The 15,720-nt window shown below is 48.3% G+C and overlaps 1 protein-coding gene across 1 annotated transcript in view; it reads left to right on the top strand.

Annotated features, from left to right (window-relative positions):
* Nucleotides 1-15,720, top strand: part of GLDN (gliomedin) — a 208,055-nt gene that overhangs the window by 48,433 nt on the left and 143,902 nt on the right. The gene's annotated exons all lie outside the window — the stretch shown is intronic.

The following is a 15,720-nucleotide window of genomic DNA, read 5'->3' as shown; positions in this document are numbered from 1 at the left end:
TACAACAAAGAAAAAATTATTGCAAAAGTGGTTTAAATTCATGTCCATGTCGATCAAGGCACCTTCCATGATCTGAAAAGGTTATCTAAAAACTTGTCTACTCTGCATGAGGGACATTCCTAATATTTTGAGCATTTTTAAGCAGGGTCACTAAATGCCCGTATTAAGCATGATTTCTTATTTGTATCCCACATATTTGTTGCCACAGCATATTTTTATTAATCCGAACTGCACATAAAAATACTGGGTGTTGATTAAACGTCCTGTGTTACTGCGCGGTCCTTGGTGGTCAAAGCGCTATCGCAAAAACTGCAGTTTGTTTACTTTTTTACAGTCATGGCAGCGTAAAACTAGTGTTGTGAGTTATAGTTAATTCTGCTTCAATCTTGTCACCAAGTCTAACAGTGGCATGCATTGCTGCATGGTCCTCTTGGAGCGGGACAAATAGTACTGGGCTCCGTACTGGGGTGGGCTTCCCGCGAGCTTAAGGGCTTACCTGAAAATTACCTGAAAAATGTGTGTCTCTTGTTTCAAGTGTCGGTTCTGCGGATGGCCTCGCTAGGGGTTCGTCCTTGCTATTAAACCTGATGTGTCTCTGTTCTCGTCCTACCTTTCTTTCTGTTATGAAAAAAGACGGCGGCCATATTTAGGGCTGCTTTACCGTGTTTGCCCGTGTTTGGGATGCGTTCCATCCCATTTGTGTCTTATAGAACTGTCTCTTGATCCTTTTATGGGTATTTACCGAAAGATAATAGAGACCTAATCATTTGACAACCGATTTGTGAAACACCTGTGTATAGGCGCGTTATAAATACCATGTCATATCATATTTCTTCTGTATTATTTTTTTGATTGTGAAACTATATTATTACCAATTGTGAATGGAAAAAGGTGTATCAATTGTATTAATAATGGAATAATCGGCTTGGGTAGACAGTGTATTCCTTTTCAAGCATTGAAACAGGTATATATGTATATTTCCCGTGCTCAAATAATAATAATAATAGGATCTCATGGTCGGTTTCACAATTCGCTGGTTCAGTTTTTGTTTGGGACACTGTGTTATGTTCGTTACATGATCATGTTAATCTAGTTGCAATGCATTATGGTTATTGTAGTTGATGTTCTCACCTGTATTTAGTATGGGTATGAGAGTTTTGAAGGCCGTTATCCCAGTAACATCTTGGGACTGACTTGATGAGGTTGTATATCGACAAAGTAGAGGGGATACGTTGTTTTGGGTACATCTAAGCGGGTACGCCACAGAGAATGTTTATACACGCTTTACAAAGATGAACATGGTCTGGGCACATGGGATTTTCCAGATGGGCCACCTTCACTTATGAAATGACTTATTAAAACATCAAGAAAGGCAATTCTAGACCTGGACATCTCATCCTAGAAGTAGCGCATTGTGACAATGACATGTACTACCTGATGAAATAAGTGAGTCTTGCCTGGTAAAGACGAAAACTCACTTTTCCTCAATTCAAGTTTTCAAATCAGAGCCATTGGATTTTCCCAACCTAGATCTTAGAAGGAGTAACCAAAGAATCTGGAAAATGAAAACTTGCACACGCAAGAGAGTTTATATTTGGGATGAACTATTTCAGTAAAGGTGAAGTTTCTCTCAAAACACTTCAGTCTTGGATAGTCCAGTTCCTCCACGTAACACTCTCTTTAGGTAGGAAACCTCTATGTAACGATGGCATTGCTTGGCGGTGTTGCTCAGGTTACTGAAGCGAGCGGATCCTCCTCCGAGAATACTTGTGCATAGAAGCATGCTTCCTTATAACCTCATTCCAGTGGTGAAAGCTCTTGCCTCGGGGCTTCATACCTGGTGCCCGGTGTTGGAACGATCATCATGTATTTATTTATTTATTGTTCACTTGTTAGGCGCTTAGACAGGAAGCACATATTATTTCAAAGCGCCCACAGGGCAACCGGGAGGGGACAGAGGATGATAGACAATGTAATTACAACAATGCTAAATAGTTAGATACAACAATATAAGGAGAGACAATGGGGTGGGGAAGACAAACCTACTATGCCTTGTGAGTGTTCAGAACGTGCTAATTCAGAGGGGAAAGGGGTAGGTGCTGTGGTGCTCATGGTGTGCAGCAGGTGAAGTGCTATGAAGAAGGTAAGTGCAACCTCCAGTGCTGGAGGGTGAGCCAAGGCAAGTGCAGATGTTAGACATCAGCTGGGATGATAAGATGTGGGTTGCCAGGGCCCTGAGGATGCATAAGGGCCCTGCACACCAATCAAACTACTCTGCGAATAGCAAGGTAGAGAGGGAAGGAAGGAAGAGGTAAGGAGGAAGGTCTTGAGGCTTTTCTGGAACTTAAGGAGGTCCTTCTCAAGACGAAGAGGGAGGGGGATGCTGTTCCAAAAAAGGGAGCCTGCTGAGGAAAGTGATCAACCACCTGCCCCCTGTTTAGCAAACTGCCTTGCACACAATGAGTCCTTAGTTTTGACTGTCCAACGCACGCTGCATGGATTTTCCCAACTTTTCGCTTGACTCGACTGTACATTTGTTTGGTTTAGCAAACTATTACACAGTGGGCCATGGGGGCTAAGAGGCGAGGACCACCCAAAAGTAAAGGAATGCTCTCAAGATGAATGGGAGCCAGCAGGACAATGCAGTCTGAACTCATCTATGGAAAAGGCCAGTCCAACCACAGAGAGCTTTTGAATTCCTGCCTGGTAAAGACAAGTAGAGTCCCTGCAGGAGATCACCGGGCATAGTGGAAACACTGCAGAAGAAAGGATGGACAGGCAAGAATTTGGGACCCGTGCCATGGAAGCAAATAAACACTATTGTTACATTTTCAGCTTCCTGGGTATTCAATGGACAACGATTATAATGTACACTAGATGCTTAATGGCCCTCGTCAAATGCACTGCTGTGTTCATTACTCATTGGAAACCAAACAGCTGAAGCTTAATTGCGCATTAGTGAATATCTCCTTTTTTTGAAGGTTTTGATTGGAAACACTTCAGGACAAGTCACAGAGGACACATTTCCAATTTCATTCTCAGGCCGAAGAAGGAAAGAAAAATGGAAAAGCAGAAATGCTGTTCACATGCTGCCTGGAATAGGAATTCTTCCAATGACAAGAATCCAAGCACTGGCAATGCCAACACTTTGGCCTTTTGTGTAGGTGTGAGAAATGCTTTTGGTAGGCACTGCCATAGTGGTATTAACTGACCAGCAGGTGAGAAAATGCTGTGAGTACCTGGGCATCGCATAGCAGTGCCTGGCAAATGTCTAATACTTAAACATAAGGCTTTTGGGGGCCTGAGAGCCCGCTACATCCAACTCTCTCTCCCTAAATGCCTCCCTGCTTGAGCCCTCCGGCCTTCGGTCTTCTAGCTGCAATATCTGCAGATCAGACACTTTTCCAAGCAGAGAATGGAGGGTAGATCTCTCTCTTCGGCAGGAGCCTCCCCCTGGAATGGCCTCCTTGCCCTTCCCAGGCTTGGGCCGGATCTTCTTACGCTCCAGAAGCTTCTCAAGACCCTTCTTTTCTCTTCTTCCTTCCCTCTCCCCCTTCCCTGCTAATGGCTACCTCTGTCGCATTGACTGGCTGCCTAGTCCCTTCTGAGTCCTACAGGGCACCAGGTCCTACTTGCCCAGTCTAGCCCAGCACCCCGGTTTTCCCTGACCCCCTACAGCCCCATAACCTGCACTTGATCTTTCCGGGCCCCCTTCCCCTGGTATGAAGTAATAAAATTGTAACAAAAAAGTCGTCTGCACAGAAAATCGTGGAAAAAATGCAGTGATTTGACCAGGTAAAGGTGTACCCCATTATACCATTTAAGGGGAGCAGGGGTTGCAGGGGTGTCCCCCACTCCCTTTAAATGGTATAAAGGGTCCGGGGTTTGCAGGGATGTCCCCTGTATCCATTACATGGATTGCAGTGGCATAACCACGGCATTCCCTTCACCTGACTAGCCTGGCGGGGTGTACATTCCGACCGAGCCTGGTCCAACCCTCCTCACACTTAGGATGTGGTTCTCACTCCTGCATCCCCTGGCACTTGTCCACCTTGCCTCACCTTAGCACTTGCCTAGCCCCAGGGGCCCTCTTTTCCCCTCCTCCCACCTGCATCTTTATGCCTCACTCTTCCCCTCATTTCCCCCCCACCCTAGCATTATCCCTTCCCCTTCCTACACTTCCCCCCTGCCACTCCACTCCCACCTGCACTTCTTGTTACTGCACTTGCATGATCTGAATGACTCAAGGCATAATAATTTAGCATTTATATAGTGCTACGAACCCTCAGGTATCTGGGCACTGCTTATTATTACCCACAGTGTGTGGTGCTCATTTATCGACCTCGGAAGGAAGAAAGGCTGAGTTGGGCCCTGCCTGGATTCGAACCTGCGTCAGCAGGCTCTGCACAGATGTCAAAGCAAGCGCTCTACTTGCTGTGCTATCGGACCGGCATAGTAGGACCGTTATTGTTGTTTTCTCTCCTGCCCCGCCCCTTTTGTCTTGTGGCGCTTTGAAACACGATTTGGTGTACAGATGCTTTATAAATACACAATAATAAATTTAAAAAAGGCAAACCGATACTTGTTTTTAACAGGACTTCAGTGAAGGACATGCATAGTGTTTATAAATGGAGTGGCTGAAGGTAGATGTGGTTAAGACATTTTTATTACACCAGTAGCGTGTTTACAGCTCCAATTAAGTAATTATCTCTCAGAAGGCTGCCTTGAAAAAACACTGGCAGGCACTTGGAGTGGAAAGTTCAGTTGCAAGGCTTGTTGAGTACGGCAAGCTCAAAGAGTTGCACGACAGAGGTGTTTTAGGCTGGCAGGGGCAGGAACTGTGTGGGAATGGCCATAGGGATTAGCATCGCAGGGGGCAGTCAATGGGTGGGCAAATAATCAAACAACACGTACAAGCTTTGTGTCGCTCCTCATACGCCTTTTTTCCTGATCTATAATCAGTTGTTTCGGCAAGCGCCACCTAGTTGCCCAACCTAAAACGTGGGATTTAAGTTATTAAGTCTCGCAGCTGGTTTTGTTCAGTAGGGAAACCTGCCTGCAGTCACAAGACACAAAACATCTAAGAACAATCGCTGGCAAACCCAGATTGCTTTGCTTTTGTATAGTGAGCATGTTCTGTGGTGCCAAGTCTTGGCATACTGTTGCCAGATACCCACACTGTTTGCCAGTTCTTTGCATCATGTCTTCATACCATTGTGCACGTGTTGCCATCACACGCACAGGGACTGCCATTATTTTCAAGGTATCACCAAGAGGCGCTTTGCTAACCACACCACAGATACCAAGTACTAACATCATATGCTCCTGTACCCACACCCTTTTTCAAGGCCTACCATCCCATGGCCAGCCACTCTTATGTGGCAGCAGGTCTTGTCATTGTATGACAAGGTAAGTACCCTGCGACAGATGTGGCCAAAAAAGCCCCCCCGCCCCCCATCATTTTCCATGCTTTGTCATCATATGACAAGTTTTGATTTTAAGTGACATCTGAACAGAACCTAACTGCCACGGTTGCCCTAAAAGCGCTATGTGTGGCCTGTAGTCTGAGCAATGCACAATATTCTGCACATTGGCAAAGTTGACTAAGACTGTAAAATGATCTGTAACCGTTATGTGTTCGGTTGGGGGTACCGTGTATTCGGCTGCCAGTACATTTCTAATTGCTGAAAAGAGAAATGAATGTGGGTTGCGGGACTCTGCCAGCTATCCATCCATGGGGTGCTGCACTGAAAGGTGGAGTGAGCAAAATGAGTTCAGACGCCACTGTCTAATCAACTGAGTGCGCATGTGTCATTTGGCATGAATTCACAGGCATGTACTCTTATCCTACAGTGCAGTCGCTGCACAGCTCAGGGCTCCTTCCCGAGGTCTGCATGACTTATACAAGTGCTACCAGACAGGGTAATGACACACCTATTGTATAGCACTTTATGCCACTGTAAGGCCACCTCACCGCACTCCGGAGAGGAGGGAGTCATTTAATGACACACCTAGTGTATAGCACTTTATGCCACTGTAAGGCCACCTCACCTCACTCGGGAGAGGAGGGAGTCATTTAATGACACACCTATTGTATAGCACTTTATGCCACTGTAAGGCCACCTCACCGCACTCGGGAGAGGAGGGAGTCATTTAATGATACACCTATTGTATAGCACTTTATGCCACTGTAAGGCCACCTCACCGCACTCGGGAGAGGAGAGAGTCATTTAATGACACACCTATTGTATAGCACTTTATGGCACTGTAAGGCCACCTCACCGCACTCGGGAGAGGAGGGAGTCATTTAATGACACACCTATTGTATAGCACTTTATGGCACTGTAAGGCCACCTCACCGCACTCGGGAGAGGAGGGAGTCATTTAATGACACACCTATTGTATAGCACTTTATGCCACTGTAAGGCCACCTCACCGCACTCGGGAGAGGAGGGAGTCATTTAATGACACACCTATTGTATAGCACTTTATGCCACTGTAAGGCCACCTCACCGCACTCGGGAGAGGAGGGAGTCATTTAATGACACACCTATTGTATAGCACTTTATGGCACTGTAAGGCCACCTCACCGCACTCGGGAGAGGAGGGAGTCATTTAATGACACACCTAGTGTATAGCACTTTATGCCACTGTAAGGCCACCTCACCGCACTCGGGAGAGGAGGGAGTCATTTCATGACACACCTAGTGTATAGCACTTTATGGCACTGTAAGGCCACCTCACCGCACTCGGGAGAGGAGGGAGTCATTTAATAACACGCCTATTGTTTGTATAGCACTTTATGCCACTGTATAATGCCACCTCACTGGCCACCTCACCGCACTCGGGCAGAGGAGGGAGTGTGAGGATGACGATTTGAGCGTTTGTGCATCAAATGGTCACATCAGGTGGGCGGTCAGCCCCAAAAAGCTGTAAATGGCCACTCTGATCACAGGGATGACTAGATGACCCTGAAGAAGTGTCTATAGAAGGGTGGCCTTCAGTATGCAGATGCCCTGCTGAAAGTACAACCCCCCTGCATATCAGATACTAAGCATTGCCATCATATGCCCAGGTACACAGGCACAAAGTATTAGCAAGCTATGCCAAGTACACTAAATCCTGCCCTGGAAAAATCAGCCACAGAATCTTCAGGTGGACTAGTGAACGTCTCTAATAGCAGTCAGCAAAGCCAGCCAACACAGAACAAATAGCAACCCAATGACTGAACGAGACTCGGTGCAGCAACCCTTCTCCATGGGTGCAAAGCCCTTTTACACAGAAGAGCACACATGCTTTTCAATAGAAGGGGAGGTTCAGGCGTTGCACAATATTAACATGCAACAATGTTTCTGTATCATGTTCACAGGTCCTCAGTATACAAGTCTTAAGCGTACACAATGTTCTCACACCTGGCAAAGCACAATGTTGATACTGAATCATTTTCCCACTCATTTGTCCTGTGCTTCATGTTCTGTCTTTTGTATTTTTGTGTCAGGGATGGCACTCTATTAAGAGTGGCACAGGACACCCAGAAAGGGTTTGGGTGGTTGTGCCAAATAAAGTGGACAGATAAGAACACACACAGCGGAAAGGAAAGCGAACGAAGAGTAGCAAGGGAAAAGATACAGAATGAATTCCCTCTTGGGGTGTATGCAGATATAGGAAAAGAGTATTCCACGAACCTTGGAAATACTCTAGCCTTCTGCACAGTTTGCTATAACAGAGGCCCACGCTGTTTGCTCATGACTTGGAACAGCAGCTATGGGTGTCTGTAATGTAGAAACGAGACAAGGGAAGGGGCAGAGGTTGACTGATGGGAACCAACAGACAAGCTCTGTACAAAAGGGTCTACAAACAGAACAAGAGAAGATACTACAGACAAATCCAGGAAAAGAGGTGATAGCAAACTAGCAGAAGGAAATGAAGGGAAAGTCGAGTAACAGGATAGGATAGCAGAGGACAGTAAGGAACAAGGTTGAGAGCTCAGAGGAGAAGGAAAGCAATGAGTAAGCCCACAGGAGTAGGACTGTAAGGTAGAGAGCCCAGAGGGAAAGGGCTTAGGGCAGCAGAGTAAAGCAGACTGCACGGCAAGGATCCCAGAAGGGCCGGGCAGTAAGGAGTGAACCCTGAGGGGCAGGGCCACTGAACGTAGAAGGTAGCAAAGGACTGTAGAGGGCTGCTAGGCCGAGAACCCAGCGGAAAAGGTAGGTAGTAGGCAGCAGAGCGAGAGAAGCTGCAAAGTAGGAAGGCCCAGAGGACAAGGGCTAAGGCAGCCGGAGTGAGGTAGGCTGCAGAGCAGGGAGCCCAGAGGACAAGGGCTGAAGGCAGCCGGAGTGAGGCAGGCTGCAGAGCAGGGAGCCCAGAGGACAAGGGCTGAAGGCAGCCGGAGTGAGGCAGCCTGCAGAGCAGGGAGCCCAGAGGACAAGGGCTGAAGGCAGCCGGAGTGAGGCAGGCTGCAGAGCAGGGAGCCCAGAGGACAAGGGCTGAAGGCAGCCGGAGTGAGGCAGGTTGCAGAGCAGGGAGCCCAGAGGACAAGGGCTGAAGGCAGCCGGAGTGAGGCATGCTGCAGAACAGGGAGCCCAGAGGACAAGGGCTGAAGGCAGCCGGAGAGAGGCAGGCTGCAGAGCAGAGAGCCCAGAGGACAAGGGCTGAGGCTGGAAAGCAGCAGAGCGTGATCGGCTGCAATGTGGAGAGCCCGGCAGGGCAAGGGCGGAGGCTGGAAGGCAGCAGAGCGTGATCGGCTGCAATGTGGAGAGCCCGGCAGGGCAAGGGCGGAGGCTGCAAGGCAGCAGAGCGTGATCGGCTGCAATGTGGAGAGCCCGGCAGGGCAAGGGCGGAGGCTGGAAGGCAGCAGAGCGTGATCAGCTGCAGTGTGGAAAGCCCAGAGGAGCAGGGCTGTGAGGCAGGGAGCCTGGAAGGCTATGGCTGGAGGCAGCAGGGTGGAGCAAGCAACAAGGCAGGGTCCAAGCAGGAGTGCAGGTAAACAGCATACAAGATCCGTAGGCAGACGCGAAAGGTGGAGGAAGGACTCTCAATGCAAGAGGCTGAGCCACTGCAGACAGCAGCCTTATACTGCCTAGCCCAGCACAGAGGCAGGCTAATTGGTTGCACCTGGCTAAGCACACCTGCAGGCATTCGGCCACCTCCCTTTCTGTTCCTGGGCTGGTGGAAGCAGGGCAAGTCCCTAGGGCTTCTGGGGGGTGTAGTTCCTTTGATGACCAATAGGAACAGCCAGGAATCGATGCTTGTAGCCAGGTGAATTGTGGTATACGTAGTGTGTTGGAAAAAATGATAAAGCACCAAAGTCTCGCAAATGGGAATAAAAGTCCCCAAAGTAAATATAGATGGATCCAAGAGTCTGTTGTAAATAAATGATAAACAAATAGTCCATATTGAGCGCAAATGGATGCGCCCATGGCGCAGGCATGACAGTATGCCCCTCTCCAGGCTCCCTGAAGACCGACCTACAAGAAGAATGTCCGTCACACCGTACAAGAGTCTTAATCCAAAAAGGCACATCATGAAGCACCAGAAACGGGTTGCAAGGTGAAAGTCTTGAATGACAGAGACAGTACCAATGTTCTGAACATTTGATGTAGAAATCAGAAAAGACGAAGTCTTTGGAATACAGACCCCAACTGTGTGTGCATGAAGAGAGGAACTGCGAAAAACTGCTGCAGGCTCCATGATAGATTTTGCTTTGACGGGCAACAGTATGATGCTGGAAGGTGGAGACATAGGTACAGCAGAGTTGGTAGCTTTAGGAAGGTTTTCCAAGACATCCGGAGCAGCCATGACAACGTTAGGGTTAGCCGCAGAGAGTTCAGGAGTCACAGCGGCGGTTTCCCCATGATTAGTAGACAGTTCAGAAGTTACAGCAGCAGTGAGATCTTGAATGGCTGTAGAGAGTATCGAGGCTGTAGCAACTGGGTGTGTGGGTGCAATGAGAGACCAGCCGGCTGGAACGCACCTGAGACTGCTAGAGTAGAGTCTGACAGTCTTAGTGCTATAGATACACCAGCAGGAACAACTGGAACAGTAGTCTTAACAGGGAAACCCTTCGCCGACTTTGCAACAGTTAGCATGGTGGATGTAGGATCAGGAAGAGAAGGTACTGCGGGATCAGGTTGTGTAGCAGAGGATTTTGCTGCAGCGAGCACAGCTGCGAAGGAAGTAGAAATCTGGGCATCGGGAGTATCAGAATTAGCAGTATTTTCAGGAATCACAGTAGGTATAGCAACCTCAAGATTTGCAGCATGGACTTCAGGAGTCTCAAATGTGGCAGGGAGTTTAGGAGCCACAGCAGCAGGAAGATCATGGATTGCAGTTGGAGGTTCGGGTGCTGTAGCAGCTACAGACAGTTCAGGTGTTGCAACTACTGGTAGATCGGGTACCACAATCACTGGCGATTCAGGGGGTATCGAAGAAACTGAAGATGTTGATTGCTCAAGAGTGTTGTCCGATAGCACAGCCACACTTTGGCAAGCCCCGCTTGCCAACTCAACATGCTTGGTGTGAACTGCGCCAGTCTCCTCAGCTGCCGTTGTCATTTCAGAGGTTGTAAGTGTGAATACTGGACAATAGGCAAGGGTGAGGGCGGAACCATCCTTTGACTCAGAGGAATCTCCGATCGGAAGACCACCCTTGTTTTGTGGTGTTATAGCCGTGTGAGTGATTTGACCCACCGGAGGAGTTAATTCTTTTCTGTCAGTACAACAACCTGAGTTACTGTGGCTGGAAGGTGAAAGAGCTGTGTCAGTCTTTAGAAGGGATACATATGCTATATTTAGGTCTTCCATCTGCTTGGTATAAGTCTGTATACTTTTCTGCGTGACAATTCCAGGCCTTATCATGTCGATCTCTAAAGATAAGATGTCAGGTGTTGGACATAGTGTTAGATGGTCTGGTAACTTGTGTCCCTTCATAAGATTCTTATAATGCAAATAAACAAAGTCATCATAGAGGTCTTCGGTCTTTCTTTTAAGGCGTAGGAGTTGTTCTTGTAGCAGGTAAGTATCATTAGTTTGATCTAAAGCTTCAGAAGCTGGTGTGGCAGAAAATTCGGTTGTAGCAATGGGAAGACTGACCTTAGGGTTTTTGTGGTTAGTTGATACTGTGGAAGCATTAAGACAACCGATGGTTAGTATAGGTCTTTTGTGCCCAGGACCAGATGCACAAACCTCAGGATACTGACTGCCTTGTCCTGTCAAATAAGGGTTTTCAGCATTCTGGGGAGCTTGCCAAGCTGATCTTGCGCATATCACTCTGGCAACAGCGTATTCTGGTTTAGATTCTCCCACAATGAGTGATATATCCTTATCTGTTGCAGTGTTAGAAGGCTTGTCAGAAGACGCAGGAGAGTCTTTCACTGTTTGGTCTAACAAGATCTGTAAGAATTCATTATCTTGCTGTAGCTCTGCAACAGATAAGGACTGCGGATCATAGTCGCAAATGTCATAATAATTGTACATGGAAGAAGGGTCAGCAAGCCAGTGAGTATAGTACCGTGCTTGTAAATCTTTGTTTACTAAGGCAAGACTGTCCTTTAGACTAAGGTTCTTGTTTGCTGACTTTAGGGAAACCATAGGTTTATGCAAAGGTTTCTTAACTCGAAAGGAAAGCATCCTTGGTCTGTGTGTGCCTTTCCGGCCAATGGAACAAGACATTTTTAGCTCTTGCATTCTGTCAGGGATGGCACTCTATTAAGAGTGGCACAGGACACCCAGAAAGGGCTTGGGTGGTTGTGCCAAATAAAGTGGACAGATAAGAACACACACAGCGGAAAGGAAAGCGAACGAAGAGTAGGCAAGAGTAGCAAGGGAAAAGATACAGAATGAATTCCCTCTTGGGGTGTATGCAGATATAGGAAAAGAGTATTCCACGAACCTTGGAAATACTCTAGCCTTCTGCACAGTTTGCTATAACAGAGGCCCACTCTGTTTGCTCATGACTTGGAACAGCAGCTATGGGTGTCTGTAATGTAGAAACGAGACAAGGGAAGGGGCAGAGGTTGACTGATGGGAACCAACAGACAAGCTCTGTACAAAAGGGTCTACAAACAGAACAAGAGAAGATACTACAGACAAATCCAGGAAAAGAGGTGATAGCAAACTAGCAGAAGGAAATGAAGGGAAAGTCGAGTAACAGGATAGGATAGCAGAGGACAGTAAGGAACAAGGTTGAGAGCTCAGAGGAGCAGGAAAGCAATGAGTAAGCTCACAGGAGTAGGACTGTAAGGTAGAGAGCCCAGAGGGAAAGGGCTTAGGGCAGCAGAGTAAAGCAGACTGCACGGCAAGGATCCCAGAAGGGCCGGGCAGTAAGGAGTGAACCCTGAGGGGCAGGGCCGCTGAACGTAGAAGGTAGCAAAGGACTGTAGAGGGCTTCTAGGCCGAGAACCCAGCAAAAAAGGTAGGTAGTAGGCAGCAGAGCGAGAGAAGCTGCAAAGTAGGAAGGCCCAGAGGACAAGGGCTAAGGCAGCCGGAGTGAGGTAGGCTGCAGAGCAGGGAGCCCAGAGGACAAGGGCTGAAGGCAGCCGGAGTGAGGCAGGCTGCAGAGCAGGGAGCCCAGAGGACAAGGGCTGAAGGCAGCCGGAGTGAGGCAGGCTGCAGAGCAGGGAGCCCAGAGGACAAGGGCTGAAGGCAGCCGGAGTGAGGCAGGCTGCAGAGCAGGGAGCCCAGAGGACAAGGGCTGAAGGCAGCCGGAGTGAGGCAGGTTGCAGAGCAGGGAGCCCAGAGGACAAGGGCTGAAGGCAGCCGGAGTGAGGCAGGCTGCAGAACAGGGAGCCCAGAGGACGAGGGCTGAAGGCAGCCGGAGAGCGGCAGGCTGCAGAGCAGAGAGCCCAGAGGACAAGGGCTGAGGCTGGAAAGCAGCAGAGCGTGATCGGCTGCAATGTGGAGAGCCCGGCAGGGCAAGGGCGGAGGCTGGAAGGCAGCAGAGCGTGATCGGCTGCAATGTGGAGAGCCCGGCAGGGCAAGGGCGGAGGCTGCAAGGCAGCAGAGCGTGATCGGCTGCAATGTGGAGAGCCCGGCAGGGCAAGGGCGGAGGCTGGAAGGCAGCAGAGCGTGATCAGCTGCAGTGTGGAAAGCCCAGAGGAGCAGGGCTGTGAGGCAGGGAGCCTGGAAGGCTATGGCTGGAGGCAGCAGGGTGGAGCAAGCAACAAGGCAGGGTCCAAGCAGGAGTGAAGGTAAACAGCATACAAGATCCGTAGGAAGACGCGAAAGGTGGAGGAAGGACTCTCAATGCAAGAGGCTGAGCCACTGCAGACAGCAGCCTTATATACTGCCTAGCCCAGCACAGAGGCAGGCTAATTGGTTGCACCTGGCTAAGCACACCTGCAGGCATTCGGCCACCTCCCTTTCTGTTCCTGGGCTGGTGGAAGCAGGGCAAGTCCCTAGGGCTTCTGGGGGGTGTAGTTCCTTTGATGACCAATAGGAACAGCCAGGAATCGATGCTTGTAGCCAGGTGCATTGTGGTATACGTAGTGTGTTGGAAAAAATAAAGCACCAAAGTCTCGCAAATGGGAATAAAAGTCCCCAAAGTAAATATAGATGGATCCAAGAGTCTGTTGTAAATAAATGATAAACAAATAGTCCATATTGAGCGCAAATGGATGCGCCCATGGCGCAGGCATGACATTTTGTGCATGCACCCCGATACCCGCGGGCTGCGGCGCTATATAAACAAATAGATAAATAGATAAATAACGGAGGAGATCCTAGGTTACACTTGAGCAGTTTCTGGTGTGCATGCTAATTTTACCGTTCTCACACGGTTTAGAGTGAGATAACCCGCCTAATGTTGCTAATTCTACCTCTCTGAAGTCGCTTTGCCTGGTAAGGCGATTCTCTAAAACACGATTCGATATGCCAAATGGGAAATAAGTCAGACGCGAGGAGCCGAGGCGTATCTTCAATTTAGGCATGCACACTACATAATAGGACAAATGCAGTTATGGCAATTTGTCACTGTTAACCATGGCAGATTGTGAGTGACTGCACTTATTCAGTAGGGCATCTGTAGGGGTACCTGACGAGTTTGACAAATAACAATTCTCGTTTTTCCCCCACACCCTATAATATATTTTGCTACCAAATGCCCTGCACCTCACATCATTTGTCACGCGTGGTCATCAAATGTCCAAGTATTTGCAACATTTTCAAGATTTAGAAAACCTTTTGCCAGGTACCCACAACCATATGCCATGGTGTGTCTTCACATGCACAGGTACTGAAATCATTAGTCAGGTATTTACCATAATTTACGTAGGTAATTTACGCCATTTTCCAGGTGTTGGTATGCATGTACAGTTGAATTCTTCATACGCCAGTCTTATGAAAGTTATAGCACCACAGTGGGCCTCATTACGACCCTGGCGGAAGACCATGGTGCTATTAGCACCATGGTCCATGCCGGTAAAATACCGACTCCGCCATGGAGAAAGGGGGAATTACCACCCCATTACAAGGTTGGCGGGGCGGTAATTCCCCCTTCCTCCATGGCCCTTCCCCATTCCCATTTTTGCCCCATAGGGCTCAATGGGAATGGGGAAGGCACTAAGTACGGTGCCGCAAATTGCGGCACCGTAATTAGCACCAAGGTCCCTTTGCGGGTCTCTACTTGAACGGCTGGTCTACACCAGCCGTTAAGGTCGGGTCCCGCAAAGGGTCCTCGTAATTAGGCGCTAATAGGTTAACGGCGCCGCAGCCTTTTACGGCGCCGTTAACCCATTTTCGCCTGGGTCGTAATGAGGCCCAGTGTGTCTTTAGAATTCACGTCTGATGGAAGTAAACAAATACAAGCACAGTCTAGTTAAAGAGTGCCTGCAAGCACACTGCAGGGGGCTGGTATTTGATTATTGCCGCCAGGCCATTGAAACAAAATCATACACATATTACAAAATGGATGCTAGCTAGCTTTTTAAAACAGGGCTTTGGAGCACATTAAGTTGTTCATTCTACATTTCGAAATTACTTGTAGAGAGTTGCACCTTGTTTTTTTATAGCCACAGTTTACATCTTTAAACCCCTCCTTAAATATCAGTCTCGACCCCTGTGCCCTCTAGAAGGCTTGCCGGACCTGGTCGCCCTGCTGACATGCTGACTCCAGCACAAATGACTGTCTTCCGCCAACCGTGGGCGCTCTTCCTAGCAGCTCAGCAAGGTTACTTGCTCTGAAGTAACATGCTCGTGGTGTTCACTGATGATGTGATTCTCATCATGTAAAGGTGGTGATGTTCCTAAGGAGATCCAGGAAACCAGCAAGAACAAAGGTAGACAAGTGCAGGACAGCTGCCTCTGCTTAGCACTTTCATTTACAGAGTGACCCACATTATGAGAACCCTCTAGTTAGCCACCTTAGGCGTTATTAGTCTTTCCAGGGCTAATACAACCTGCACTTTGTGGTGGACTGAGCGGTACCTGTAAATAAATGTGTTGCTGTATTGTTTTATCCTATGTATATTAAAATCTATGCCTTAAGAACTTTTCTGTAATGTGATCTTTCTGCTAATATGTAAGTAACTACGTCCAATGTCAATGCTAAGGGTGTCTGTAACGATGCCGTGATACCCCAGGGCCTGGGTGTGTAACAAACGTAATAAAAATAAACCAAATAGTGCCCTATCCTAAGTGCTTGAGAACTTGCATCAGAAAGAAGGAATACAAATCCAAGGTACCCATGTGTGTGATAGTTTCCCTGAAGGACAGGGATCAGCAACCC

This window comes from Ambystoma mexicanum, chromosome 11 (assembly GCF_040938575.1).
Source record: "Ambystoma mexicanum isolate Mex_15411 chromosome 11, UKY_AmexF1_1, whole genome shotgun sequence".
Taxonomy (NCBI): Eukaryota; Metazoa; Chordata; class Amphibia; order Caudata; family Ambystomatidae; genus Ambystoma; species Ambystoma mexicanum.
Note: the sequence above shows the minus strand (reverse complement) of the source record. Positions and strands in the feature narration are given on the sequence as shown.